The sequence below is a fragment of the Pseudophryne corroboree genome, chromosome 4, assembly GCF_028390025.1.
Source record: "Pseudophryne corroboree isolate aPseCor3 chromosome 4, aPseCor3.hap2, whole genome shotgun sequence".
Taxonomy (NCBI): domain Eukaryota; kingdom Metazoa; phylum Chordata; class Amphibia; order Anura; family Myobatrachidae; genus Pseudophryne; species Pseudophryne corroboree.
The window spans coordinates 18247502-18273972 of NC_086447.1; the positions used below are offsets into that span (position 1 = coordinate 18247502).

Consider the following 26471-nt stretch of genomic DNA (forward strand, 5'->3'; position numbering starts at 1 on the left):
ATTTTTATGCTAACACATTTGCTCTCTGAAAAGTGTCCACAAAGCCAAGTCTCTGATTAACACCTTTGTAGGAATGGTTTTTCACCTATTACTGATTAAAACTTGCTTCATTGGAAAGGCAGCAAGATGCATCCTCATTACAATGTCCACTGAAATAATACAGGTTGACACCAGGAAACATAAACCTCACTGCATCCTTGCTGCTTTCTCAAGTGGGAATCTGTTTAATGTGAAAACCAGGTGATATCTAATCAGCACACAGGTAAGAAGTTAAGAAAATCTTTCTTTAAGGGTGAAGATGTTTCTCACAAAATCGTTGCCCCAATGCATCATTGAAATTCAAGATGGAAAGATGATTTTGAAATATCAATTGTACATTTTGCATTGCTCTTCTGGTGACAATGTAGCTTGCTTTTGTCAATTACCATTTCAGTAATAGGGTAAAGAAAATTAAGTGGATTTCTGAAAGAAAACAATGCTGTCAATATACTATTAAAACAAATTAAAATGTTAAAAGTTATTGTACTTTAAGTAAAAATAAAAGAGTCAAAATATCAATTCCAGTTTTGGAAGAATTTAATTAACAAAAAAATAAGTGCACATATCAGAGGATGGTTTCGATCCACCGACCTCTGGGTTATGGGCCCAGCACGCTTCCGCTGCGCCACTCTGCTGCTCATGTAAGTGTCAGAGATCCTGAAGTACTCACTCATCATGTGAAAGTACCAATGTGTTTCTTCGTTGGTCAATGGAAGAAAAATCTTGCAAAACTCTCCAGATTATTGCCTTTTTAACCTTTTTCTAGGAAACTTTCTAGATGAATGCTTTTTAGCCTTTGTCAGTACATGCTTTTGCAAGCTGTCTCTGTGGCGCAATCGGTTAGCCCATTCGGCTGTTAACCGAAAGGTTGGTGGTTCAATCCCACCCGGGGACGTAATTGACCTTGTGATCAAATTTTGGTGATCTTTAAGTAGACAAGTCAAAATTTCAAACCACCTCTTATAGTGTAGGGTACCTGGCCTTCTCTGATGCAATCAGAGTCAGATTTGATTAAGTCATTTTATAAAAAACAGGAAGCACAATTTAGCATGGGGTTGCAGAGAAAAAAAATTATGCAGGCACAGAAATCCAATTGAGTGATTAATCAGCTCTCCATTTTATGGCTTTATTTTTATGCTAACACATTTGCTCTCTGAAAAGTGTCCACAAAGCCAAGTCTCTGATTAACACCTTTGTAGGAATGGTTTTTCACCTATTACTGATTAAAACTTGCTTCATTGGAAAGGCAGCAAGATGCATCCTCATTACAATGTCCACTGAAATAATACAGGTTGACACCAGGAAACATAAACCTCACTGCATCCTTGCTGCTTTCTCAAGTGGGAATCTGTTTAATGTGAAAACCAGGTGATATCTAATCAGCACACAGGTAAGAAGTTAAGAAAATCTTTCTTTAAGGGTGAAGATGTTTCTCACAAAATCGTTGCCCCAATGCATCATTGAAATTCAAGATGGAAAGATGATTTTGAAATATCAATTGTACATTTTGCATTGCTCTTCTGGTGACAATGTAGCTTGTTTTTGTCAATTACCATTTCAGTAATAGGGTAAAGAAAATTAAGTGGATTTCTGAAAGAAAACAATGCTGTCAATATACTATTAAAACAAATTAAAATGTTAAAAGTTATTGTACTTTAAGTAAAAATAAAAGAGTCAAAATATCAATTCCAGTTTTGGAAGAATTTAATTAACAAAAAAATAAGTGCACATATCAGAGGATGGTTTCGATCCACCGACCTCTGGGTTATGGGCCCAGCACGCTTCCGCTGCGCCACTCTGCTGCTCATGTAAGTGTCAGAGATCCTGAAGTACTCACTCATCATGTGAAAGTACCAATGTGTTTCTTCGTTGGTCAATGAAAGAAAAATCTTGCAAAACTCTCCAGATTATTGCCTTTTTAACCTTTTTCTAGGAAACTTTCTAGATGAATGCTTTTTAGCCTTTGTCAGTACATGCTTTTGCAAGCTGTCTCTGTGGTGCAATCGGTTAGCGCATTCGGCTGTTAACCGAAAGGTTGGTGGTTCAATCCCACCCGGGGACGTAATTGACCTTGTGATCAAATTTTGGTGATCTTTAAGTAGACAAGTCAAAATTTCAAACCACCTCTTATAGTGTAGGGTACCTGGCCTTCTCTGATGCAATCAGAGTCAGATTTGATTAAGTCATTTTATAAAAAACAGGAAGCACAATTTAGCATGGGGTTGCAGAGAAAAAAAATTGAGTGATTAATCAGCTCTCCATTTTATGGCTTTATTTTTATGCTAACACATTTGCTCTCTGAAAAGTGTCCACAAAGCCAAGTCTCTGATTAACACCTTTGTAGGAATGGTTTTTCACCTATTACTGATTAAAACTTGCTTCATTGGAAAGGCAGCAAGATGCATCCTCATTACAATGTCCACTGAAATAATACAGGTTGACACCAGGAAACATAAACCTCACTGCATCCTTGCTGCTTTCTCACGTGGGAATCTGTTTAATGTGAAAACCAGGTGATATCTAATCAGCACACAGGTAAGAAGTTAAGAAAATCTTTCTTTAAGGGTGAAGATGTTTCTCACAAAATCGTTGCCCCAATGCATCATTGAAATTCAAGATGGAAAGATGATTTTGAAATATCAATTGTACATTTTGCATTGCTCTTCTGGTGACAATGTAGCTTGTTTTTGTCAATTACCATTTCAGTAATAGGGTAAAGAAAATTAAGTGGATTTCTGAAAGAAAACAATGCTGTCAATATACTATTAAAACAAATTAAAATGTTAAAAGTTATTGTACTTTAAGTAAAAATAAAAGAGTCAAAATATCAATTCCAGTTTTGGAAGAATTTAATTAACAAAAAAATAAGTGCACATAGCAGAGGATGGTTTCGATCCACCGACCTCTGGGTTATGGGCCCAGCACGCTTCCGCTGCGCCACTCTGCTGCTCATGTAAGTGTCAGAGATCCTGAAGTACTCACTCATCATGTGAAAGTACCAATGTGTTTCTTCGTTGGTCAATGGAAGAAAAATCTTGCAAAACTCTCCAGATTATTGCCTTTTTAACCTTTTTCTAGGAAACTTTCTAGATGAATGCTTTTTAGCCTTTGTCAGTACAGGCTTTTGCAAGCTGTCTCTGTGGCGCAATCGGTTAGCGCATTCGGCTGTTAACCGAAAGGTTGGTGGTTCAATCCCACCCGGGGACGTAATTGACCTTGTGATCAAATTTTGGTGATCTTTAAGTAGACAAGTCAAAATTTCAAACCACCTCTTATAGTGTAGGGTACCTGGCCTTCTCTGATGCAATCAGAGTCAGATTTGATTAAGTCATTTTATAAAAAACAGGAAGCACAATTTAGCATGGGGTTGCAGAGAAAAAAAATTATGCAGGCAGAGAAATCCAATTGAGTGATTAATCAGCTCTCCATTTTATGGCTTTATTTTTATGCTAACACATTTGCTCTCTGAAAAGTGTCCACAAAGCCAAGTCTCTGATTAACACCTTTGTAGGAATGGTTTTTCACCTATTACTGATTAAAACTTGCTTCATTGGAAAGGCAGCAAGATGCATCCTCATTACAATGTCCACTGAAATAATACAGGTTGACACCAGGAAACATAAACCTCACTGCATCCTTGCTGCTTTCTCAAGTGGGAATCTGTTTAATGTGAAAACCAGGTGATATCTAATCAGCACACAGGTAAGAAGTTAAGAAAATCTTTCTTTAAGGGTGAAGATGTTTCTCACAAAATCGTTGCCCCAATGCATCATTGAAATTCAAGATGGAAAGATGATTTTGAAATATCAATTGTACATTTTGCATTGCTCTTCTGGTGACAATGTAGCTTGTTTTTGTCAATTACCATTTCAGTAATAGGGTAAAGAAAATTAAGTGGATTTCTGAAAGAAAACAATGCTGTCAATATACTATTAAAACAAATTAAAATGTTAAAAGTTATTGTACTTTAAGTAAAAATAAAAGAGTCAAAATATCAATTCCAGTTTTGGAAGAATTTAATTAACAAAAAAATAAGTGCACATATCAGAGGATGGTTTCAATCCACCGACCTCTGGGTTATGGGCCCAGCACGCTTCCGCTGCGCCACTCTGCTGCTCATGTAAGTGTCAGAGATCCTGAAGTACTCACTCATCATGTGAAAGTACCAATGTGTTTCTTCGTTGGTCAATGAAAGAAAAATCTTGCAAAACTCTCCAGATTATTGCCTTTTTAACCTTTTTCTAGGAAACTTTCTAGATGAATGCTTTTTAGCCTTTGTCAGTACATGCTTTTGCAAGCTGTCTCTGTGGCGCAATCGGTTAGCGCATTCGGCTGTTAACCGAAAGGTTGGTGGTTCAATCCCACCCGGGGACGTAATTGACCTTGTGATCAAATTTTGGTGATCTTTAAGTAGACAAGTCAAAATTTCAAACCACCTCTTATAGTGTAGGGTACCTGGCCTTCTCTGATGCAATCAGAGTCAGATTTGATTAAGTCATTTTATAAAAAACAGGAAGCACAATTTAGCATGGGGTTGCAGAGAAAAAAAATTGAGTGATTAATCAGCTCTCCATTTTATGGCTTTATTTTTATGCTAACACATTTGCTCTCTGAAAAGTGTCCACAAAGCCAAGTCTCTGATTAACACCTTTGTAGGAATGGTTTTTCACCTATTACTGATTAAAACTTGCTTCATTGGAAAGGCAGCAAGATGCATCCTCATTACAATGTCCACTGAAATAATACAGGTTGACACCAGGAAACATAAACCTCACTGCATCCTTGCTGCTTTCTCAAGTGGGAATCTGTTTAATGTGAAAACCAGGTGATATCTAATCAGCACACAGGTAAGAAGTTAAGAAAATCTTTCTTTAAGGGTGAAGATGTTTCTCACAAAATCGTTGCCCCAATGCATCATTGAAATTCAAGATGGAAAGATGATTTTGAAATATCAATTGTACATTTTGCATTGCTCTTCTGGTGACAATGTAGCTTGTTTTTGTCAATTACCATTTCAGTAATAGGGTAAAGAAAATTAAGTGGATTTCTGAAAGAAAACAATGCTGTCAATATACTATTAAAACAAATTAAAATGTTAAAAGTTATTGTACTTTAAGTAAAAATAAAAGAGTCAAAATATCAATTCCAGTTTTGGAAGAATTTAATTAACAAAAAAATAAGTGCACATATCAGAGGATGGTTTCAATCCACCGACCTCTGGGTTATGGGCCCAGCACGCTTCCGCTGCGCCACTCTGCTGCTCATGTAAGTGTCAGAGATCCTGAAGTACTCACTCATCATGTGAAAGTACCAATGTGTTTCTTCGTTGGTCAATGAAAGAAAAATCTTGCAAAACTCTCCAGATTATTGCCTTTTTAACCTTTTTCTAGGAAACTTTCTAGATGAATGCTTTTTAGCCTTTGTCAGTACATGCTTTTGCAAGCTGTCTCTGTGGCGCAATCGGTTAGCGCATTCGGCTGTTAACCGAAAGGTTGGTGGTTCAATCCCACCCGGGGACGTAATTGACCTTGTGATCAAATTTTGGTGATCTTTAAGTAGACAAGTCAAAATTTCAAACCACCTCTTATAGTGTAGGGTACCTGGCCTTCTCTGATGCAATCAGAGTCAGATTTGATTAAGTCATTTTATAAAAAACAGGAAGCACAATTTAGCATGGGGTTGCAGAGAAAAAAAATTGAGTGATTAATCAGCTCTCCATTTTATGGCTTTATTTTTATGCTAACACATTTGCTCTCTGAAAAGTGTCCACAAAGCCAAGTCTCTGATTAACACCTTTGTAGGAATGGTTTTTCACCTATTACTGATTAAAACTTGCTTCATTGGAAAGGCAGCAAGATGCATCCTCATTACAATGTCCACTGAAATAATACAGGTTGACACCAGGAAACATAAACCTCACTGCATCCTTGCTGCTTTCTCAAGTGGGAATCTGTTTAATGTGAAAACCAGGTGATATCTAATCAGCACACAGGTAAGAAGTTAAGAAAATCTTTCTTTAAGGGTGAAGATGTTTCTCACAAAATCGTTGCCCCAATGCATCATTGAAATTCAAGATGGAAAGATGATTTTGAAATATCAATTGTACATTTTGCATTGCTCTTCTGGTGACAATGTAGCTTGTTTTTGTCAATTACCATTTCAGTAATAGGGTAAAGAAAATTAAGTGGATTTCTAAAAGAAAACAATGCTGTCAATATACTATTAAAACAAATTAAAATGTTAAAAGTTATTGTACTTTAAGTAAAAATAAAAGAGTCAAAATATCAATTCCAGTTTTGGAAGAATTTAATTAACAAAAAAATAAGTGCACATAGCAGAGGATGGTTTCGATCCACCGACCTCTGGGTTATGGGCCCAGCACGCTTCCGCTGCGCCACTCTGCTGCTCATGTAAGTGTCAGAGATCCTGAAGTACTCACTCATCATGTGAAAGTACCAATGTGTTTCTTCGTTGGTCAATGGAAGAAAAATCTTGCAAAACTCTCCAGATTATTGCCTTTTTAACCTTTTTCTAGGAAACTTTCTAGATGAATGCTTTTTAGCCTTTGTCAGTACATGCTTTTGCAAGCTGTCTCTGTGGCGCAATCGGTTAGCGCATTCGGCTGTTAACCAAAAGGTTGGTGGTTCAATCCCACCCGGGGACGTAATTGACCTTGTGATCAAATTTTGGTGATCTTTAAGTAGACAAGTCAAAATTTCAAACCACCTCTTATAGTGTAGGGTACCTGGCCTTCTCTGATGCAATCAGAGTCAGATTTGATTAAGTCATTTTATAAAAAACAGGAAGCACAATTTAGCATGGGGTTGCAGAGAAAAAAAATTATGCAGGCAGAGAAATCCAATTGAGTGATTAATCAGCTCTCCATTTTATGGCTTTATTTTTATGCTAACACATTTGCTCTCTGAAAAGTGTCCACAAAGCCAAGTCTCTGATTAACACCTTTGTAGGAATGGTTTTTCACCTATTACTGATTAAAACTTGCTTCATTGGAAAGGCAGCAAGATGCATCCTCATTACAATGTCCACTGAAATAATACAGGTTGACACCAGGAAACATAAACCTCACTGCATCCTTGCTGCTTTCTCACGTGGGAATCTGTTTAATGTGAAAACCAGGTGATATCTAATCAGCACACAGGTAAGAAGTTAAGAAAATCTTTCTTTAAGGGTGAAGATGTTTCTCACAAAATCGTTGCCCCAATGCATCATTGAAATTCAAGATGGAAAGATGATTTTGAAATATCAATTGTACATTTTGCATTGCTCTTCTGGTGACAATGTAGCTTGTTTTTGTCAATTACCATTTCAGTAATAGGGTAAAGAAAATTAAGTGGATTTCTGAAAGAAAACAATGCTGTCAATATACTATTAAAACAAATTAAAATGTTAAAAGTTATTGTACTTTAAGTAAAAATAAAAGAGTCAAAATATCAATTCCAGTTTTGGAAGAATTTAATTAACAAAAAAATAAGTGCACATAGCAGAGGATGGTTTCGATCCACCGACCTCTGGGTTATGGGCCCAGCACGCTTCCGCTGCGCCACTCTGCTGCTCATGTAAGTGTCAGAGATCCTGAAGTACTCACTCATCATGTGAAAGTACCAATGTGTTTCTTCGTTGGTCAATGGAAGAAAAATCTTGCAAAACTCTCCAGATTATTGCCTTTTTAACCTTTTTCTAGGAAACTTTCTAGATGAATGCTTTTTAGCCTTTGTCAGTACATGCTTTTGCAAGCTGTCTCTGTGGCGCAATCGGTTAGCGCATTCGGCTGTTAACCGAAAGGTTGGTGGTTCAATCCCACCCGGGGACGTAATTGACCTTGTGATCAAATTTTGGTGATCTTTAAGTAGACAAGTCAAAATTTCAAACCACCTCTTATAGTGTAGGGTACCTGGCCTTCTCTGATGCAATCAGAGTCTGATTTGATTAAGTCATTTTATAAAAAACAGGAAGCACAATTTAGCATGGGGTTGCAGAGAAAAAAAATTATGCAGGCAGAGAAATCCAATTGAGTGATTAATCAGCTCTCCATTTTATGGCTTTATTTTTATGCTAACACATTTGCTCTCTGAAAAGTGTCCACAAAGCCAAGTCTCTGATTAACACCTTTGTAGGAATGGTTTTTCACCTATTACTGATTAAAACTTGCTTCATTGGAAAGGCAGCAAGATGCATCCTCATTACAATGTCCACTGAAATAATACAGGTTGACACCAGGAAACATAAACCTCACTGCATCCTTGCTGCTTTCTCAAGTGGGAATCTGTTTAATGTGAAAACCAGGTGATATCTAATCAGCACACAGGTAAGAAGTTAAGAAAATCTTTCTTTAAGGGTGAAGATGTTTCTCACAAAATCGTTGCCCCAATGCATCATTGAAATTCAAGATGGAAAGATGATTTTGAAATATCAATTGTACATTTTGCATTGCTCTTCTGGTGACAATGTAGCTTGTTTTTGTCAATTACCATTTCAGTAATAGGGTAAAGAAAATTAAGTGGATTTCTGAAAGAAAACAATGCTGTCAATATACTATTAAAACAAATTAAAATGTTAAAAGTTATTGTACTTTAAGTAAAAATAAAAGAGTCAAAATATCAATTCCAGTTTTGGAAGAATTTAATTAACAAAAAAATAAGTGCACATATCAGAGGATGGTTTCGATCCACCGACCTCTGGGTTATGGGCCCAGCACGCTTCCGCTGCGCCACTCTGCTGCTCATGTAAGTGTCAGAGATCCTGAAGTACTCACTCATCATGTGAAAGTACCAATGTGTTTCTTCGTTGGTCAATGAAAGAAAAATCTTGCAAAACTCTCCAGATTATTGCCTTTTTAACCTTTTTCTAGGAAACTTTCTAGATGAATGCTTTTAAGCCTTTGTCAGTACATGCTTTTGCAAGCTGTCTCTGTGGCGCAATCGGTTAGCGCATTCGGCTGTCAACCGAAAGGTTGGTGGTTCAATCCCACCCGGGGACGTAATTGACCTTGTGATCAAATTTTGGTGATCTTTAAGTAGACAAGTCAAAATTTCAAACCACCTCTTATAGTGTAGGGTACCTGGCCTTCTCTGATGCAATCAGAGTCAGATTTGATTAAGTCATTTTATAAAAAACAGGAAGCACAATTTAGCATGGGGTTGCAGAGAAAAAAAATTGAGTGATTAATCAGCTCTCAATTTTATGGCTTTATTTTTATGCTAACACATTTGCTCTCTGAAAAGTGTCCACAAAGCAAAGTCTCTGATTAACACCTTTGTAGGAATGGTTTTTCACCTATTACTGATTAAAACTTGCTTCATTGGAAAGGCAGCAAGATGCATCCTCATTACAATGTCCACTGAAATAATACAGGTTGACACCAGGAAACATAAACCTCACTGCATCCTTGCTGCTTTCTCAAGTGGGAATCTGTTTAATGTGAAAACAAGGTGATATCTAATCAGCACACAGGTAAGAAGTTAAGAAAATCTTTCTTTAAGGGTGAAGATGTTTCTCACAAAATCGTTGCCCCAATGCATCATTGAAATTCAAGATGGAAAGATGATTTTGAAATATCAATTGTACATTTTGCATTGCTCTTCTGGTGACAATGTAGCTTGTTTTTGTCAATTACCATTTCAGTAATAGGGTAAAGAAAATTAAGTGGATTTCTGAAAGAAAACAATGCTGTCAATATACTATTAAAACAAATTAAAATGTTATAAGTTATTGTACTTTAAGTAAAAATAAAAGAGTCAAAATATCAATTCCAGTTTTGGAAGAATTTAATTAACAAAAAAAATAAGTGCACATAGCAGAGGATGGTTTCGATCCACCAACCTCTGGGTTATGGGCCCAGCACGCTTCCGCTGCGCCACTCTGCTGCTCATGTAAGTGTCAGAGATCCAGAAGTACTCACTCATCATGTGAAAGTACCAATGTGTTTCTTCGTTGGTCAATGGAAGAAAAATCTTGCAAAACTCTCCAGATTATTGCCTTTTTAACCTTTTTCTAGGAAACTTTCTAGATGAATGCTTTTTAGCCTTTATCAGTACATGCTTTTGCAAGCTGTCTCTGTGGCGCAATCGGTTAGCGCATTCGGCTGTTAACCAAAAGGTTGGTGGTTCAATCCCACCCGGGGACGTAATTGACCTTGTGATCAAATTTTGGTGATCTTTAAGTAGACAAGTCAAAATTTCAAACCACCTCTTATAGTGTAGGGTACCTGGCCTTCTCTGATGCAATCAGAGTCAGATTTGATTAAGTCATTTTATAAAAAACAGGAAGCACAATTTAGCATGGGGTTGCAGAGAAAAAAAATTATGCAGGCAGAGAAATCCAATTGAGTGATTAATCAGCTCTCCATTTTATGGCTTTATTTTTATGCTAACACATTTGCTCTCTGAAAAGTGTCCACAAAGCCAAGTCTCTGATTAACACCTTTGTAGGAATGGTTTTTCACCTATTACTGATTAAAACTTGCTTCATTGGAAAGGCAGCAAGATGCATCCTCATTACAATGTCCACTGAAATAATACAGGTTGACACCAGGAAACATAAACCTCACTGCATCCTTGCTGCTTTCTCACGTGGGAATCTGTTTAATGTGAAAACCAGGTGATATCTAATCAGCACACAGGTAAGAAGTTAAGAAAATCTTTCTTTAAGGGTGAAGATGTTTCTCACAAAATCGTTGCCCCAATGCATCATTGAAATTCAAGATGGAAAGATGATTTTGAAATATCAATTGTACATTTTGCATTGCTCTTCTGGTGACAATGTAGCTTGTTTTTGTCAATTACCATTTCAGTAATAGGGTAAAGAAAATTAAGTGGATTTCTGAAAGAAAACAATGCTGTCAATATACTATTAAAACAAATTAAAATGTTAAAAGTTATTGTACTTTAAGTAAAAATAAAAGAGTCAAAATATCAATTCCAGTTTTGGAAGAATTTAATTAACAAAAAAATAAGTGCACATAGCAGAGGATGGTTTCGATCCACCGACCTCTGGGTTATGGGCCCAGCACGCTTCCGCTGCGCCACTCTGCTGCTCATGTAAGTGTCAGAGATCCTGAAGTACTCACTCATCATGTGAAAGTACCAATGTGTTTCTTCGTTGGTCAATGGAAGAAAAATCTTGCAAAACTCTCCAGATTATTGCCTTTTTAACCTTTTTCTAGGAAACTTTCTAGATGAATGCTTTTTAGCCTTTGTCAGTACATGCTTTTGCAAGCTGTCTCTGTGGCGCAATCGGTTAGCGCATTCGGCTGTTAACCGAAAGGTTGGTGGTTCAATCCCACCCAGGGACGTAATTGACCTTGTGATCAAATTTTGGTGATCTTTAAGTAGACAAGTCAAAATTTCAAACCACCTCTTATAGTGTAGGGTACCTGGCCTTCTCTGATGCAATCAGAGTCTGATTTGATTAAGTCATTTTATAAAAAACAGGAAGCACAATTTAGCATGGGGTTGCAGAGAAAAAAAATTATGCAGGCAGAGAAATCCAATTGAGTGATTAATCAGCTCTCCATTTTATGGCTTTATTTTTATGCTAACACATTTGCTCTCTGAAAAGTGTCCACAAAGCCAAGTCTCTGATTAACACCTTTGTAGGAATGGTTTTTCACCTATTACTGATTAAAACTTGCTTCATTGGAAAGGCAGCAAGATGCATCCTCATTACAATGTCCACTGAAATAATACAGGTTGACACCAGGAAACATAAACCTCACTGCATCCTTGCTGCTTTCTCAAGTGGGAATCTGTTTAATGTGAAAACCAGGTGATATCTAATCAGCACACAGGTAAGAAGTTAAGAAAATCTTTCTTTAAGGGTGAAGATGTTTCTCACAAAATCGTTGCCCCAATGCATCATTGAAATTCAAGATGGAAAGATGATTTTGAAATATCAATTGTACATTTTGCATTGCTCTTCTGGTGACAATGTAGCTTGTTTTTGTCAATTACCATTTCAGTAATAGGGTAAAGAAAATTAAGTGGATTTCTGAAAGAAAACAATGCTGTCAATATACTATTAAAACAAATTAAAATGTTAAAAGTTATTGTACTTTAAGTAAAAATAAAAGAGTCAAAATATCAATTCCAGTTTTGGAAGAATTTAATTAACAAAAAAATAAGTGCACATATCAGAGGATGGTTTCGATCCACCGACCTCTGGGTTATGGGCCCAGCACGCTTCCGCTGCGCCACTCTGCTGCTCATGTAAGTGTCAGAGATCCTGAAGTACTCACTCATCATGTGAAAGTACCAATGTGTTTCTTCGTTGGTCAATGAAAGAAAAATCTTGCAAAACTCTCCAGATTATTGCCTTTTTAACCTTTTTCTAGGAAACTTTCTAGATGAATGCTTTTTAGCCTTTGTCAGTACATGCTTTTGCAAGCTGTCTCTGTGGCGCAATCGGTTAGCGCATTCGGCTGTCAACCGAAAGGTTGGTGGTTCAATCCCACCCGGGGACGTAATTGACCTTGTGATCAAATTTTGGTGATCTTTAAGTAGACAAGTCAAAATTTCAAACCACCTCTTATAGTGTAGGGTACCTGGCCTTCTCTGATGCAATCAGAGTCAGATTTGATTAAGTCATTTTATAAAAAACAGGAAGCACAATTTAGCATGGGGTTGCAGAGAAAAAAAATTGAGTGATTAATCAGCTCTCAATTTTATGGCTTTATTTTTATGCTAACACATTTGCTCTCTGAAAAGTGTCCACAAAGCCAAGTCTCTGATTAACACCTTTGTAGGAATGGTTTTTCACCTATTACTGATTAAAACTTGCTTCATTGGAAAGGCAGCAAGATGCATCCTCATTACAATGTCCACTGAAATAATACAGGTTGACACCAGGAAACATAAACCTCACTGCATCCTTGCTGCTTTCTCAAGTGGGAATCTGTTTAATGTGAAAACAAGGTGATATCTAATCAGCACACAGGTAAGAAGTTAAGAAAATCTTTCTTTAAGGGTGAAGATGTTTCTCACAAAATCGTTGCCCCAATGCATCATTGAAATTCAAGATGGAAAGATGATTTTGAAATATCAATTGTACATTTTGCATTGCTCTTCTGGTGACAATGTAGCTTGTTTTTGTCAATTACCATTTCAGTAATAGGGTAAAGAAATTTAAGTGGATTTCTGAAAGAAAACAATGCTGTCAATATACTATTAAAACAAATTAAAATGTTATAAGTTATTGTACTTTAAGTAAAAATAAAAGAGTCAAAATATCAATTCCAGTTTTGGAAGAATTTAATTAACAAAAAAAATAAGTGCACATAGCAGAGGATGGTTTCGATCCACCAACCTCTGGGTTATGGGCCCAGCACGCTTCCGCTGCGCCACTCTGCTGCTCATGTAAGTGTCAGAGATCCAGAAGTACTCACTCATCATGTGAAAGTACCAATGTGTTTCTTCGTTGGTCAATGGAAGAAAAATCTTGCAAAACTCTCCAGATTATTGCCTTTTTAACCTTTTTCTAGGAAACTTTCTAGATGAATGCTTTTTAGCCTTTATCAGTACATGCTTTTGCAAGCTGTCTCTGTGGCGCAATCGGTTAGCGCATTCGGCTGTTAACCAAAAGGTTGGTGGTTCAATCCCACCCGGGGACGTAATTGACCTTGTGATCAAATTTTGGTGATCTTTAAGTAGACAAGTCAAAATTTCAAACCACCTCTTATAGTGTAGGGTACCTGGCCTTCTCTGATGCAATCAGAGTCAGATTTGATTAAGTCATTTTATAAAAAACAGGAAGCACAATTTAGCATGGGGTTGCAGAGAAAAAAAATTATGCAGGCAGAGAAATCCAATTGAGTGATTAATCAGCTCTCCATTTTATGGCTTTATTTTTATGCTAACACATTTGCTCTCTGAAAAGTGTCCACAAAGCCAAGTCTCTGATTAACACCTTTGTAGGAATGGTTTTTCACCTATTACTGATTAAAACTTGCTTCATTGGAAAGGCAGCAAGATGCATCCTCATTACAATGTCCACTGAAATAATACAGGTTGACACCAGGAAACATAAACCTCACTGCATCCTTGCTGCTTTCTCAAGTGGGAATCTGTTTAATGTGAAAACCAGGTGATATCTAATCAGCACACAGGTAAGAAGTTAAGAAAATCTTTCTTTAAGGGTGAAGATGTTTCTCACAAAATCGTTGCCCCAATGCATCATTGAAATTCAAGATGGAAAGATGATTTTGAAATATCAATTGTACATTTTGCATTGCTCTTCTGGTGACAATGTAGCTTGCTTTTGTCAATTACCATTTCAGTAATAGGGTAAAGAAAATTAAGTGGATTTCTGAAAGAAAACAATGCTGTCAATATACTATTAAAACAAATTAAAATGTTAAAAGTTATTGTACTTTAAGTAAAAATAAAAGAGTCAAAATATCAATTCCAGTTTTGGAAGAATTTAATTAACAAAAAAATAAGTGCACATAGCAGAGGATGGTTTCGATCCACCGACCTCTGGGTTATGGGCCCAGCACGCTTCCGCTGCGCCACTCTGCTGCTCATGTAAGTGTCAGAGATCCTGAAGTACTCACTCATCATGTGAAAGTACCAATGTGTTTCTTCGTTGGTCAATGGAAGAAAAATCTTGCAAAACTCTCCAGATTATTGCCTTTTTAACCTTTTTCTAGGAAACTTTCTAGATGAATGCTTTTTAGCCTTTGTCAGTACATGCTTTTGCAAGCTGTCTCTGTGGCGCAATCGGTTAGCCCATTCGGCTGTTAACCGAAAGGTTGGTGGTTCAATCCCACCCGGGGACGTAATTGACCTTGTGATCAAATTTTGGTGATCTTTAAGTAGACAAGTCAAAATTTCAAACCACCTCTTATAGTGTAGGGTACCTGGCCTTCTCTGATGCAATCAGAGTCAGATTTGATTAAGTCATTTTATAAAAAACAGGAAGCACAATTTAGCATGGGGTTGCAGAGAAAAAAAATTATGCAGGCAGAGAAATCCAATTGAGTGATTAATCAGCTCTCCATTTTATGGCTTTATTTTTATGCTAACACATTTGCTCTCTGAAAAGTGTCCACAAAGCCAAGTCTCTGATTAACACCTTTGTAGGAATGGTTTTTCACCTATTACTGATTAAAACTTGCTTCATTGGAAAGGCAGCAAGATGCATCCTCATTACAATGTCCACTGAAATAATACAGGTTGACACCAGGAAACATAAACCTCACTGCATCCTTGCTGCTTTCTCAAGTGGGAATCTGTTTAATGTGAAAACCAGGTGATATCTAATCAGCACACAGGTAAGAAGTTAAGAAAATCTTTCTTTAAGGGTGAAGATGTTTCTCACAAAATCGTTGCCCCAATGCATCATTGAAATTCAAGATGGAAAGATGATTTTGAAATATCAATTGTACATTTTGCATTGCTCTTCTGGTGACAATGTAGCTTGTTTTTGTCAATTACCATTTCAGTAATAGGGTAAAGAAAATTAAGTGGATTTCTGAAAGAAAACAATGCTGTCAATATACTATTAAAACAAATTAAAATGTTAAAAGTTATTGTACTTTAAGTAAAAATAAAAGAGTCAAAATATCAATTCCAGTTTTGGAAGAATTTAATTAACAAAAAAATAAGTGCACATATCAGAGGATGGTTTCGATCCACCGACCTCTGGGTTATGGGCCCAGCACGCTTCCGCTGCGCCACTCTGCTGCTCATGTAAGTGTCAGAGATCCTGAAGTACTCACTCATCATGTGAAAGTACCAATGTGTTTCTTCGTTGGTCAATGGAAGAAAAATCTTGCAAAACTCTCCAGATTATTGCCTTTTTAACCTTTTTCTAGGAAACTTTCTAGATGAATGCTTTTTAGCCTTTGTCAGTACATGCTTTTGCAAGCTGTCTTTGTGGCGCAATCGGTTAGCGCATTCGGCTGTTAACCGAAAGGTTGGTGGTTCAATCCCACCCGGGGACGTAATTGACCTTGTGATCAAATTTTGGTGATCTTTAAGTAGACAAGTCAAAATTTCAAACCACCTCTTATAGTGTAGGGTACCTGGCCTTCTCTGATGCAATCAGAGTCAGTTTTGATTAAGTCATTTTATAAAAAACAGGAAGCACAATTTAGCATGGGGTTGCAGAGAAAAAAAATTATGCAGGCAGAGAAATCCAATTGAGTGATTAATCAGCTCTCCATTTTATGGCTTTATTTTTATGCTAACACATTTGCTCTCTGAAAAGTGTCCACAAAGCCAAGTCTCTGATTAACACCTTTGTAGGAATGGTTTTTCACCTATTACTGATTAAAACTTGCTTCATTGGAAAGGCAGCAAGATGCATCCTCATTACAATGTCCACTGAAATAATACAGGTTGACACCAGGAAACATAAACCTCACTGCATCCTTGCTGCTTTCTCAAGTGGGAATCTGTTTAATGTGAAAACCAGGTGATATCTAATCAGCACACAGGTAAGAAGTTAAGAAAATCTTTCTTTAAGGGTGAAGATGTTTCTCACAAAATCGTTGCCCCAATGCATCATTGAAATTCAAGATGGAAAGATGATTTTGAAATATCAATTGTACATTTTGCATTGCTCTTCTGGTGACAATGTAGCTTGTTTTTGTCAATTACCATTTCAGTAATAGGGTAAAGAAAATTAAGTGGATTTCTGAAAGAAAACAATGCTGTCAATATACTATTAAAACAAATTAAAATGTTAAAAGTTATTGTACTTTAAGTAAAAATAAAAGAGTCAAAATATCAATTCCAGTTTTGGAAGAATTTAATTAACAAAAAAATAAGTGCACATTGCAGAGGATGGTTTCGATCCACCGACCTCTGGGTTATGGGCCCAGCACGCTTCCGCTGCGCCACTCTGCTGCTCATGTAAGTGTCAGAGATCCTGAAGTACTCACTCATCATGTGAAAGTACCAATGTGTTTCTTCGTTGGTCAATGGAAGAAAAATCTTGCAAAACTCTCCAGATTATTGCCTTTTTAACCTTTTTCTAGGAAACTTTCTAGATGAATGCTTTTTAGCCTCTGTCAGTACATGCTTTTGCAAGCTGTCTCTGTGGCGCAATCGGTTAGCGCATTCGGCTGTTAACCGAAAGGTTGGTGGTTCAATCCCACCCGGGGACGTAATTGACTTTGTGATCAAATTTTGGTGATCTTTAAGTAGACAAGTCAAAATTTCAAACCACCTCTTATAGTGTAGGGTACCTGGCCTTCTCTGATGCAATCAGAGTCAGATTTGATTAAGTCATTTTATAAAAAACAGGAAGCACAATTTAGCATGGGGTTGCAGAGAAAAAAAATTATGCAGGCAGAGAAATCAAATTGAGTGATTAATCAGCTCTCCATTTTATGGCTTTATTTTTATGCTAACACATTTGCTCTCTGAAAAGTGTCCACAAAGCCAAGTCTCTGATTAACACCTTTGTAGGAATGGTTTTTCACCTATTACTGATTAAAACTTGCTTCATTGGAAAGGCAGCAAGATGCATCCTCATTACAATGTCCACTGAAATAATACAGGTTGACACCAGGAAACATAAACCTCACTGCATCCTTGCTGCTTTCTCAAGTGGGAATCTGTTTAATGTGAAAACCAGGTGATATCTAATCAGCACAAAGGTAAGAAGTTAAGAAAATCTTTCTTTAAGGGTGAAGATGTTTCTCACAAAATCGTTGCCCCAATGCATCATTGAAATTCAAGATGGAAAGATGATTTTGAAATATCAATTGTACATTTTGCATTGCTCTTCTGGTGACAATGTAGCTTGTTTTTATCAATTACCATTTCAGTAATAGGGTAAAGAAAATTAAGTGGATTTCTGAAAGAAAACAATGCTGTCAATATACTATTAAAACAAATTAAAATGTTAAAAGTTATTGTACTTTAAGTAAAAATAAAAGAGTCAAAATATCAATTCCAGTTTTGGAAGAATTTAATTAACAAAAAAATAAGTGCACATAGCAAAGGATGATTTCGATCCACCGACCTCTGGGTTATGGGCCCAGCACGCTTCCGCTGCGCCACTCTGCTGCTCATGTAAGTGTCAGAGATCCTGAAGTACTCACTCATCATGTGAAAGTACCAATGTGTTTCTTCGTTGGTCAATGGAAGAAAAATCTTGCAAAACTCTCCAGATTATTGCCTTTTTAACCTTTTTCTAGGAAACTTTCTAGATGAATGCTTTTTAGCCTTTGTCAGTACAGGCTTTTGCAAGCTGTCTCTGTGGCGCAATCGGTTAGCGCATTCGGCTGTTAACCGAAAGGTTGGTGGTTCAATCCCACCCGGGGACGTAATTGACCTTGTGATCAAATTTTGGTGATCTTTAAGTAGACAAGTCAAAATTTCAAACCACCTCTTATAGTGTAGGGTACCTGGCCTTCTCTCATGCAATCAGAGTCAGATTTGATTAAGTCATTTTATAAAAAACAGGAAGCACAATTTAGCATGGGGTTGCAGAGAAAAAAAATTATGCAGGCAGAGAAATCCAATTGAGTGATTAATCAGCTCTCCATTTTATGGCTTTATTTTTATGCTAACACATTTGCTCTCTGAAAAGTGTCCACAAAGCCAAGTCTCTGATTAACACCTTTGTAGGAATGGTTTTTCACCTATTACTGATTAAAACTTGCTTCATTGGAAAGGCAGCAAGATGCATCCTCATTACAATGTCCACTGAAATAATACAGGTTGACACCAGGAAACATAAACCTCACTGCATCCTTGCTGCTTTCTCAAGTGGGAATCTGTTTAATGTGAAAACCAGGTGATATCTAATCAGCACACAGGTAAGAAGTTAAGAAAATCTTTCTTTAAGGGTGAAGATGTTTCTCACAAAATCGTTGCCCCAATGCATCATTGAAATTCAAGATGGAAAGATGATTTTGAAATATCAATTGTACATTTTGCATTGCTCTTCTGGTGACAATGTAGCTTGTTTTTGTCAATTACCATTTCAGTAATAGGGTAAAGAAAATTAAGTGGATTTCTGAAAGAAAACAATGCTGTCAATATACTATTAAAACAAATTAAAATGTTAAAAGTTATTGTACTTTAAGTAAAAATAAAAGAGTCAAAATATCAATTCTAGTTTTGGAAGAATTTAATTAATAAAAAAATAAGTGCACATAGCAGAGGATGGTTTCGATCCACCGACCTCTGGGTTATGGGCCCAGCACGCTTCCGCTGCGCCACTCTGCTGCTCATGTAAGTGTCAGAGATCCTGAAGTACTCACTCATCATGTGAAAGTACCAATGTGTTTCTTCGTTGGTCAATGGAAGAAAAATCTTGCAAAACTCTCCAGATTATTGCCTTTTTAACCTTTTTCTAGGAAACTTTCTAGATGAATGCTTTTTAGCCTTTGTCAGTACATGCTTTTGCAAGCTGTCTCTGTGGCGCAATCGGTTAGCGCATTCGGCTGTTAACCGAAAGGTTGGTGGTTCAATCCCACCCGGGGACGTAATTGACCTTGTGATCAAATGTTGGTGATCTTTAAGTAGACAAGTCAAAATTTCAAACCACCTCTTATAGTGTAGGGTACCTGGCCTTCTCTGATGCAATCAGATTTGATTAAGTCATTTTATAAAAAAACAGGAAGCACAATTTAGCATGGGGTTGCAGAGAAAAAAAATTATGCAGGCAGAGAAATCCAATTGAGTGATTAATCAGCTCTCCATTTTATGGCTTTATTTTTATGCTAACACATTTGCTCTCTGAAAAGTGTCCACAAAGCCAAGTCTCTGATTAACACCTTTGTAGGAATGGTTTTTCACCTATTACTGATTAAAACTTGCTTCATTGGAAAGGCAGCAAGATGCATCCTCATTACAATGTCCACTGAAATAATACAGGTTGACACCAGGAAACATAAACCTCACTGCATCCTTGCTGCTTTCTCAAGTGGGAATCTGTTTAATGTGAAAACCAGGTGATATCTAATCAGCACACAGGTAAGAAGTTAAGAAAATCTTTCTTTAAGGGTGAAGATGTTTCTCACAAAATCGTTGCCCCAATGCATCATTGAAATTCAAGATGGAAAGATGATTTTGAAATATCAATTGTACATTTTGCATTGCTCTTCTGGTGACAATGTAGCTTGTTTTTGTCAATTACCATTTCAGTAATAGGGTAAAGAAAATTAAGTGGATTTCTGAAAGAAAACAATGCTGTCAATATACTATTAAAACAAATTAAAATGTTAAAAGTTATTGTACTTTAAGTAAAAATAAAAGAGTCAAAATATCAATTCCAGTTTTGGAAGAATTTAATTAACAAAAAAATAAGTGCACATAGCAGAGGATGGTTTCGATCCACCAAACTCTGGGTTATGGGCCCAGTACGCTTCCGCTGCGCCACTCTGCTGCTCATGTAAGTGTCAGAGATCCTGAAGTACTCACTCATCATGTGAAAGTACCAATGTGTTTCTTCGTTGGTCAATGGAAGAAAAATCTTGCAAAACTCTCCAGATTATTGCCTTTTTAACCTTTTTCTAGGAAACTTTCTAGATGAATGCTTTTTAGCCTTTGTCAGTACATGCGTTTGCAAGCTGTCTCTGTGGCGCAATCGGTTAGCGCATTCGGCTGTTAACCGAAAGGTTGGTGGTTCAATCCCACCCGGGGACGTAATTGACCTTGTGATCAAATTTTGGTGATCTTTAAGTAGACAAGTCAAAATTTCAAACCACCTCTTATAGTGTAGGGTACCTGGCCTTCTCTGATGCAATCAGAGTCAGATTTGATTAAGTCATTTTATAAAAAACAGGAAGCACAATTTAGCATGGGGTTGCAGAGAAAAAAAATTATGCAGGCAGAGAAATCCAATTGAGTGATTAATCAGCTCTCCATTTTATGGCTTTATTTTTATGCTAACACATTTGCTCTCTGAAAAGTGTCCACAAAGCCAAGTCTCTGATTAACACCTTTGTAGGAATGGTTTTTCACCTATTACTGATTAAAACTTGCTTCATTGGAAAGGCAGCAAGATGCATCCTCATTACAATGTCCACAGAAATAATACAGGTTGACACCAGGAAACATAAACCTCACTGCATCCTTGCTGCTTTCTCAAGTGGGAATCTGTTTAATGTGAAAACCAGGTGATATCTAATCAGCACACAGGTAAGGAGTTAAGAAAATCTTTCTTTAAGGGTGAAGATGTTTCTCACAAAATCGTTGCCCCAATGCATCATTGAAATTCAAGATGGAAAGATGATTTTGAAATATCAATTGTACATTTTGCATTGCTCTTCTGGTGACAATGTAGCTTGTTTTTGTCAATTACCATTTCAGTAATAGGGTAAAGAAAATTAAGTGGATTTCTGAAAGAAAACAATGCTGTCAATATACTATTAAAACAAATTAAAATGTTAAAAGTTATTGTACTTTAAGTAAAAATAAAAGAGTCAAAATATCAATTCCAGTTTTGGAAGAATTTAATTAACAAAAAAATAAGTGCACATAGCAGAGGATGGTTTCGATCCACCGACCTCTGGGTTATGGGCCCAGCACGCTTCCGCTGCGCCACTCTGCTGCTCATGTGAATGTCAGAGATCCTGAAGTACTCACTCATCATGTGAAAGTACCAATGTGTTTCTTCGTTAGTCAATGGAAGAAAAATCTTGCAAAACTCTCCAGATTATTGCCTTTTTAACCTTTTTCTAGGAAACTTTCTAGATGAATGCTTTTTAGCCTTTGTCAGTACATGCTTTTGCAAGCTGTCTCTGTGGCGCAATCGGTTAGCGCATTCGGCTGTTAACCGAAAGGTTGGTGGTTCAATCCCACCCGGGGACGTAATTGACCTTATGATCAAATTTTGGTGATCTTTAAGTAGACAAGTCAAAATTTCAAACCACCTCTTATAGTGTAGGGTACCTGGCCTTCTCTGATGCAATCAGAGTCAGATTTGATTAAGTCATTTTATAAAAAACAGGAAGCACAATTTAGCATGGGGTTGCAGAGAAAAAAAATTATGCAGGCAGAGAAATCCAATTGAGTGATTAATCAGCTCTCCATTTTATGGCTTTATTTTTATGCTAACACATTTGCTCTCTGAAAAGTGTCCACAAAGCCAAGTCTCTGATTAACACCTTTGTAGGAATGGTTTTTCACCTATTACTGATTAAAACTTGCTTCATTGGAAAGGCAGCAAGATGCATCCTCATTACAATGTCCACTGAAATAATACAGGTTGACACCAGGAAACATAAACCTCACTGCATCCTTGCTGCTTTCTCAAGTGGGAATCTGTTTAATGTGAAAACCAGGTGATATCTAATCAGCACACAGGTAAGGAGTTAAGAAAATCTTTCTTTAAGGGTGAAGATGTTTCTCACAAAATCGTTGCCCCAATGCATCATTGAAATTCAAGCTGGAAAGATGATTTTGAAATATCAATTGTACATTTTGCATTGCTCTTCTGGTGACAATGTAGCTTGTTTTTGTCAATTACCATTTCAGTAATAGGGTAAAGAAAATTAAGTGGATTTCTGAAAGAAAACAATGCTGTCAATATACTATTAAAACAAATTAAAATGTTAAAAGTTATTGTACTTTAAGTAAAAATAAAAGAGTCAAAATATCAATTCCAGTTTTGGAAGAATTTAATTAACAAAAAAATAAGTGCACATAGCAGAGGATGGTTTCGATCCACCGACCTCTGGGTTATGGGCCCAGCACGCTTCCGCTGCGCCACTCTGCTGCTCATGTGAATGTCAGAGATCCTGAAGCACTCACTCATCATGTGAAAGTACCAATGTGTTTCTTCGTTGGTCAATGGAAGAAAAATCTTGCAAAACTCTCCAGATTATTGCCTTTTTAACCTTTATCTAGGAAACTTTCTAGATGAATGCTTTTTAGCCTTTGTCAGTACATGCTTTTGCAAGCTGTCTCTGTGGCGCAATCGGTTAGCGCATTCGGCTGTTAACCGAAAGGTTGGTGGTTCAATCCCACCCGGGGACGTAATTGACCTTGTGATCAAATTTTGGTGATCTTTAAGTAGACAAGTCAAAATTTCAAACCACCTCTTATAGTGTAGGGTACCTGGCCTTCTCTGATGCAATCAGAGTCAGATTTGATTAAGTCATTTTATAAAAAACAGGAAGCACAATTTAGCATGGGGTTGCAGAGAAAAAAAATTATGCAGGCAGAGAAATCCAATTGAGTGATTAATCAGCTCTCCATTTTATGGCTTTATTTTTATGCTAACACATTTGCTCTCTGAAAAGTGTCCACAAAGCCAAGTCTCTGATTAACACCTTTGTAGGAATGGTTTTTCACCTATTACTGATTAAAACTTGCTTCATTGGAAAGGCAGCAAGATGCATCCTCATTACAATGTCCACTGAAATAATACAGGTTGACACCAGGAAACATAAACCTCACTGCATCCTTGCTGCTTTCTCAAGTGGGAATCTGTTTAATGTGAAAACCAGGTGATATCTAATCAGCACACAGGTAAGAAGTTAAGAAAATCTTTCTTTAAGGGTGAAGATGTTTCTCACAAAATCGTTGCCCCAATGCATCATTGAAATTCAAGATGGAAAGATGATTTTGAAATATCAATTGTACATTTTGCATTGCTCTTCTGGTGACAATGTAGCTTGCTTTTGTCAATTACCATTTCAGTAATAGGGTAAAGAAAATTAAGTGGATTTCTGAAAGAAAACAATGCTGTCAATATACTATTAAAACAAATTAAAATGTTAAAAGTTATTGTACTTTAAGTAAAAATAAAAGAGTCAAAATATCAATTCCAGTTTTGGAAGAATTTAATTAACAAAAAAATAAGTGCACATAGCAGAGGATGGTTTCGATCCACCGACCTCTGGGTTATGGGCCCAGCACGCTTCCGCTGCGCCACTCTGCTGCTCATGTAAGTGTCAGAGATCCTGAAGTACTCACTCATCATGTGAAAGTACCAATGTGTTTCTTCGTTGGTCAATGGAAGAAAAATCTTGCAAAACTCTCCAGATTATTGCCTTTTTAACCTTTTTCTAGGAAACTTTCTAGATGAATGCTTTTTAGCCTTTGTCAGTACATGCTTTTGCAAGCTGTCTCTGTGGCGCAATCGGTTAGCCTATTCGGCTGTTAACCGAAAGGTTGGTGGTTCAATCCCACCCGGGGACGTAATTGACCTTGTGATCAAATTTTGGTGATCTTTAAGTAGACAAGTCAAAATTTCAAACCACCTCTTATAGTGTAGGGTACCTGGCCTTCTCTGATGCAATCAGAGTCAGATTTGATTAAGTCATTTTATAAAAAACAGGAAGCACAATTTAGCATGGGGTTGCAGAGAAAAAAAATTATGCAGGCACAGAAATCCAATTGAGTGATTAATCAGCTCTCCATTTTATGGCTTTATTTTTATGCTAACACATTTGCTCTCTGAAAAGTGTCCACAAAGCCAAGTCTCTGATTAACACCTTTGTAGGAATGGTTTTTCACCTATTACTGATTAAAACTTGCTTCATTGGAAAGGCAGCAAGATGCATCCTCATTACAATGTCCACTGAAATAATACAGGTTGACACCAGGAAACATAAACCTCACTGCATCCTTGCTGCTTTCTCAAGTGGGAATCTGTTTAATGTGAAAACCAGGTGATATCTAATCAGCACACAGGTAAGAAGTTAAGAAAATCTTTCTTTAAGGGTGAAGATGTTTCTCACAAAATCGTTGCCCCAATGCATCATTGAAATTCAAGATGGAAAGATGATTTTGAAATATCAATTGTACATTTTGCATTGCTCTTCTGGTGACAATGTAGCTTGTTTTTGTCAATTACCATTTCAGTAATAGGGTAAAGAAAATTAAGTGGATTTCTGAAAGAAAACAATGCTGTCAATATACTATTAAAACAAATTAAAATGTTAAAAGTTATTGTACTTTAAGTAAAAATAAAAGAGTCAAAATATCAATTCCAGTTTTGGAAGAATTTAATTAACAAAAAAATAAGTGCACATATCAGAGGATGGTTTCGATCCACCGACCTCTGGGTTATGGGCCCAGCACGCTTCCGCTGCGCCACTCTGCTGCTCATGTAAGTGTCAGAGATCCTGAAGTACTCACTCATCATGTGAAAGTACCAATGTGTTTCTTCGTTGGTCAATGAAAGAAAAATCTTGCAAAACTCTCCAGATTATTGCCTTTTTAACCTTTTTCTAGGAAACTTTCTAGATGAATGCTTTTTAGCCTTTGTCAGTACATGCTTTTGCAAGCTGTCTCTGTGGTGCAATCGGTTAGCGCATTCGGCTGTTAACCGAAAGGTTGGTGGTTCAATCCCACCCGGGGACGTAATTGACCTTGTGATCAAATTTTGGTGATCTTTAAGTAGACAAGTCAAAATTTCAAACCACCTCTTATAGTGTAGGGTACCTGGCCTTCTCTGATGCAATCAGAGTCAGATTTGATTAAGTCATTTTATAAAAAACAGGAAGCACAATTTAGCATGGGGTTGCAGAGAAAAAAAATTGAGTGATTAATCAGCTCTCCATTTTATGGCTTTATTTTTATGCTAACACATTTGCTCTCTGAAAAGTGTCCACAAAGCCAAGTCTCTGATTAACACCTTTGTAGGAATGGTTTTTCACCTATTACTGATTAAAACTTGCTTCATTGGAAAGGCAGCAAGATGCATCCTCATTACAATGTCCACTGAAATAATACAGGTTGACACCAGGAAACATAAACCTCACTGCATCCTTGCTGCTTTCTCACGTGGGAATCTGTTTAATGTGAAAACCAGGTGATATCTAATCAGCACACAGGTAAGAAGTTAAGAAAATCTTTCTTTAAGGGTGAAGATGTTTCTCACAAAATCGTTGCCCCAATGCATCATTGAAATTCAAGATGGAAAGATGATTTTGAAATATCAATTGTACATTTTGCATTGCTCTTCTGGTGACAATGTAGCTTGTTTTTGTCAATTACCATTTCAGTAATAGGGTAAAGAAAATTAAGTGGATTTCTGAAAGAAAACAATGCTGTCAATATACTATTAAAACAAATTAAAATGTTAAAAGTTATTGTACTTTAAGTAAAAATAAAGGAGTCAAAATATCAATTCCAGTTTTGGAAGAATTTAATTAACAAAAAAATAAGTGCACATAGCAGAGGATGGTTTCGATCCACCGACCTCTGGGTTATGGGCCCAGCACGCTTCCGCTGCGCCACTCTGCTGCTCAAGTAAGTGTCAGAGATCCTGAAGTACTCACTCATCATGTGAAAGTACCAATGTGTTTCTTCGTTGGTCAATGGAAGAAAAATCTTGCAAAACTCTCCAGATTATTGCCTTTTTAACCTTTTTCTAGGAAACTTTCTAGATGAATGCTTTTTAGCCTTTGTCAGTACAGGCTTTTGCAAGCTGTGTCTGTGGCGCAATCGGTTAGCGCATTCGGCTGTTAACCGAAAGGTTGGTGGTTCAATCCCACCCGGGGA

At 36.9% G+C, this 26471-nt stretch overlaps 29 non-coding genes across 29 annotated transcripts; 19 read left to right on the forward strand and 10 right to left on the reverse strand.

Annotated features, from left to right (window-relative positions):
* Positions 1–2027: 2027 nt before the first annotated feature.
* TRNAN-GUU (transfer RNA asparagine (anticodon GUU)) lies at positions 2028–2101 on the forward strand. Its single transcript has one exon. It is a non-coding gene; the product is annotated as a tRNA-Asn (tRNA).
* Positions 2102–2914: 813 nt separating this feature from the next.
* Positions 2915–2986, reverse strand: TRNAM-CAU (transfer RNA methionine (anticodon CAU)). Its single transcript has one exon. It is a non-coding gene; the product is annotated as a tRNA-Met (tRNA).
* A 186-nt stretch (positions 2987–3172) lies between these two features.
* On the forward strand, positions 3173–3246 carry TRNAN-GUU (transfer RNA asparagine (anticodon GUU)). The gene has a single exon. It is a non-coding gene; the product is annotated as a tRNA-Asn (tRNA).
* Positions 3247–4339: 1093 nt separating this feature from the next.
* TRNAN-GUU (transfer RNA asparagine (anticodon GUU)) lies at positions 4340–4413 on the forward strand. Its single transcript has one exon. It is a non-coding gene; the product is annotated as a tRNA-Asn (tRNA).
* A 1071-nt stretch (positions 4414–5484) lies between these two features.
* TRNAN-GUU (transfer RNA asparagine (anticodon GUU)) lies at positions 5485–5558 on the forward strand. The gene has a single exon. It is a non-coding gene; the product is annotated as a tRNA-Asn (tRNA).
* Positions 5559–6371: 813 nt separating this feature from the next.
* Positions 6372–6443, reverse strand: TRNAM-CAU (transfer RNA methionine (anticodon CAU)). The gene has a single exon. It is a non-coding gene; the product is annotated as a tRNA-Met (tRNA).
* A 186-nt stretch (positions 6444–6629) lies between these two features.
* On the forward strand, positions 6630–6703 carry TRNAN-GUU (transfer RNA asparagine (anticodon GUU)). The gene has a single exon. It is a non-coding gene; the product is annotated as a tRNA-Asn (tRNA).
* Positions 6704–7538: 835 nt separating this feature from the next.
* TRNAM-CAU (transfer RNA methionine (anticodon CAU)) lies at positions 7539–7610 on the reverse strand. Its single transcript has one exon. It is a non-coding gene; the product is annotated as a tRNA-Met (tRNA).
* Positions 7611–7796: 186 nt separating this feature from the next.
* TRNAN-GUU (transfer RNA asparagine (anticodon GUU)) lies at positions 7797–7870 on the forward strand. The gene has a single exon. It is a non-coding gene; the product is annotated as a tRNA-Asn (tRNA).
* Positions 7871–8963: 1093 nt separating this feature from the next.
* On the forward strand, positions 8964–9037 carry TRNAD-GUC (transfer RNA aspartic acid (anticodon GUC)). Its single transcript has one exon. It is a non-coding gene; the product is annotated as a tRNA-Asp (tRNA).
* A 1072-nt stretch (positions 9038–10109) lies between these two features.
* Positions 10110–10183, forward strand: TRNAN-GUU (transfer RNA asparagine (anticodon GUU)). Its single transcript has one exon. It is a non-coding gene; the product is annotated as a tRNA-Asn (tRNA).
* An 835-nt stretch (positions 10184–11018) lies between these two features.
* Positions 11019–11090, reverse strand: TRNAM-CAU (transfer RNA methionine (anticodon CAU)). Its single transcript has one exon. It is a non-coding gene; the product is annotated as a tRNA-Met (tRNA).
* A 186-nt stretch (positions 11091–11276) lies between these two features.
* Positions 11277–11350, forward strand: TRNAN-GUU (transfer RNA asparagine (anticodon GUU)). The gene has a single exon. It is a non-coding gene; the product is annotated as a tRNA-Asn (tRNA).
* A 1093-nt stretch (positions 11351–12443) lies between these two features.
* On the forward strand, positions 12444–12517 carry TRNAD-GUC (transfer RNA aspartic acid (anticodon GUC)). Its single transcript has one exon. It is a non-coding gene; the product is annotated as a tRNA-Asp (tRNA).
* A 1072-nt stretch (positions 12518–13589) lies between these two features.
* TRNAN-GUU (transfer RNA asparagine (anticodon GUU)) lies at positions 13590–13663 on the forward strand. Its single transcript has one exon. It is a non-coding gene; the product is annotated as a tRNA-Asn (tRNA).
* An 835-nt stretch (positions 13664–14498) lies between these two features.
* On the reverse strand, positions 14499–14570 carry TRNAM-CAU (transfer RNA methionine (anticodon CAU)). The gene has a single exon. It is a non-coding gene; the product is annotated as a tRNA-Met (tRNA).
* Positions 14571–15923: 1353 nt separating this feature from the next.
* Positions 15924–15997, forward strand: TRNAN-GUU (transfer RNA asparagine (anticodon GUU)). The gene has a single exon. It is a non-coding gene; the product is annotated as a tRNA-Asn (tRNA).
* Positions 15998–17090: 1093 nt separating this feature from the next.
* TRNAN-GUU (transfer RNA asparagine (anticodon GUU)) lies at positions 17091–17164 on the forward strand. The gene has a single exon. It is a non-coding gene; the product is annotated as a tRNA-Asn (tRNA).
* Positions 17165–18257: 1093 nt separating this feature from the next.
* Positions 18258–18331, forward strand: TRNAN-GUU (transfer RNA asparagine (anticodon GUU)). Its single transcript has one exon. It is a non-coding gene; the product is annotated as a tRNA-Asn (tRNA).
* Positions 18332–19166: 835 nt separating this feature from the next.
* Positions 19167–19238, reverse strand: TRNAM-CAU (transfer RNA methionine (anticodon CAU)). Its single transcript has one exon. It is a non-coding gene; the product is annotated as a tRNA-Met (tRNA).
* A 186-nt stretch (positions 19239–19424) lies between these two features.
* Positions 19425–19498, forward strand: TRNAN-GUU (transfer RNA asparagine (anticodon GUU)). Its single transcript has one exon. It is a non-coding gene; the product is annotated as a tRNA-Asn (tRNA).
* Positions 19499–20586: 1088 nt separating this feature from the next.
* Positions 20587–20660, forward strand: TRNAN-GUU (transfer RNA asparagine (anticodon GUU)). The gene has a single exon. It is a non-coding gene; the product is annotated as a tRNA-Asn (tRNA).
* An 835-nt stretch (positions 20661–21495) lies between these two features.
* TRNAM-CAU (transfer RNA methionine (anticodon CAU)) lies at positions 21496–21567 on the reverse strand. The gene has a single exon. It is a non-coding gene; the product is annotated as a tRNA-Met (tRNA).
* Positions 21568–21753: 186 nt separating this feature from the next.
* On the forward strand, positions 21754–21827 carry TRNAN-GUU (transfer RNA asparagine (anticodon GUU)). Its single transcript has one exon. It is a non-coding gene; the product is annotated as a tRNA-Asn (tRNA).
* An 835-nt stretch (positions 21828–22662) lies between these two features.
* TRNAM-CAU (transfer RNA methionine (anticodon CAU)) lies at positions 22663–22734 on the reverse strand. Its single transcript has one exon. It is a non-coding gene; the product is annotated as a tRNA-Met (tRNA).
* A 186-nt stretch (positions 22735–22920) lies between these two features.
* Positions 22921–22994, forward strand: TRNAN-GUU (transfer RNA asparagine (anticodon GUU)). The gene has a single exon. It is a non-coding gene; the product is annotated as a tRNA-Asn (tRNA).
* Positions 22995–23829: 835 nt separating this feature from the next.
* TRNAM-CAU (transfer RNA methionine (anticodon CAU)) lies at positions 23830–23901 on the reverse strand. The gene has a single exon. It is a non-coding gene; the product is annotated as a tRNA-Met (tRNA).
* A 1353-nt stretch (positions 23902–25254) lies between these two features.
* Positions 25255–25328, forward strand: TRNAN-GUU (transfer RNA asparagine (anticodon GUU)). Its single transcript has one exon. It is a non-coding gene; the product is annotated as a tRNA-Asn (tRNA).
* An 813-nt stretch (positions 25329–26141) lies between these two features.
* TRNAM-CAU (transfer RNA methionine (anticodon CAU)) lies at positions 26142–26213 on the reverse strand. Its single transcript has one exon. It is a non-coding gene; the product is annotated as a tRNA-Met (tRNA).
* Positions 26214–26471: the final 258 nt, after the last annotated feature.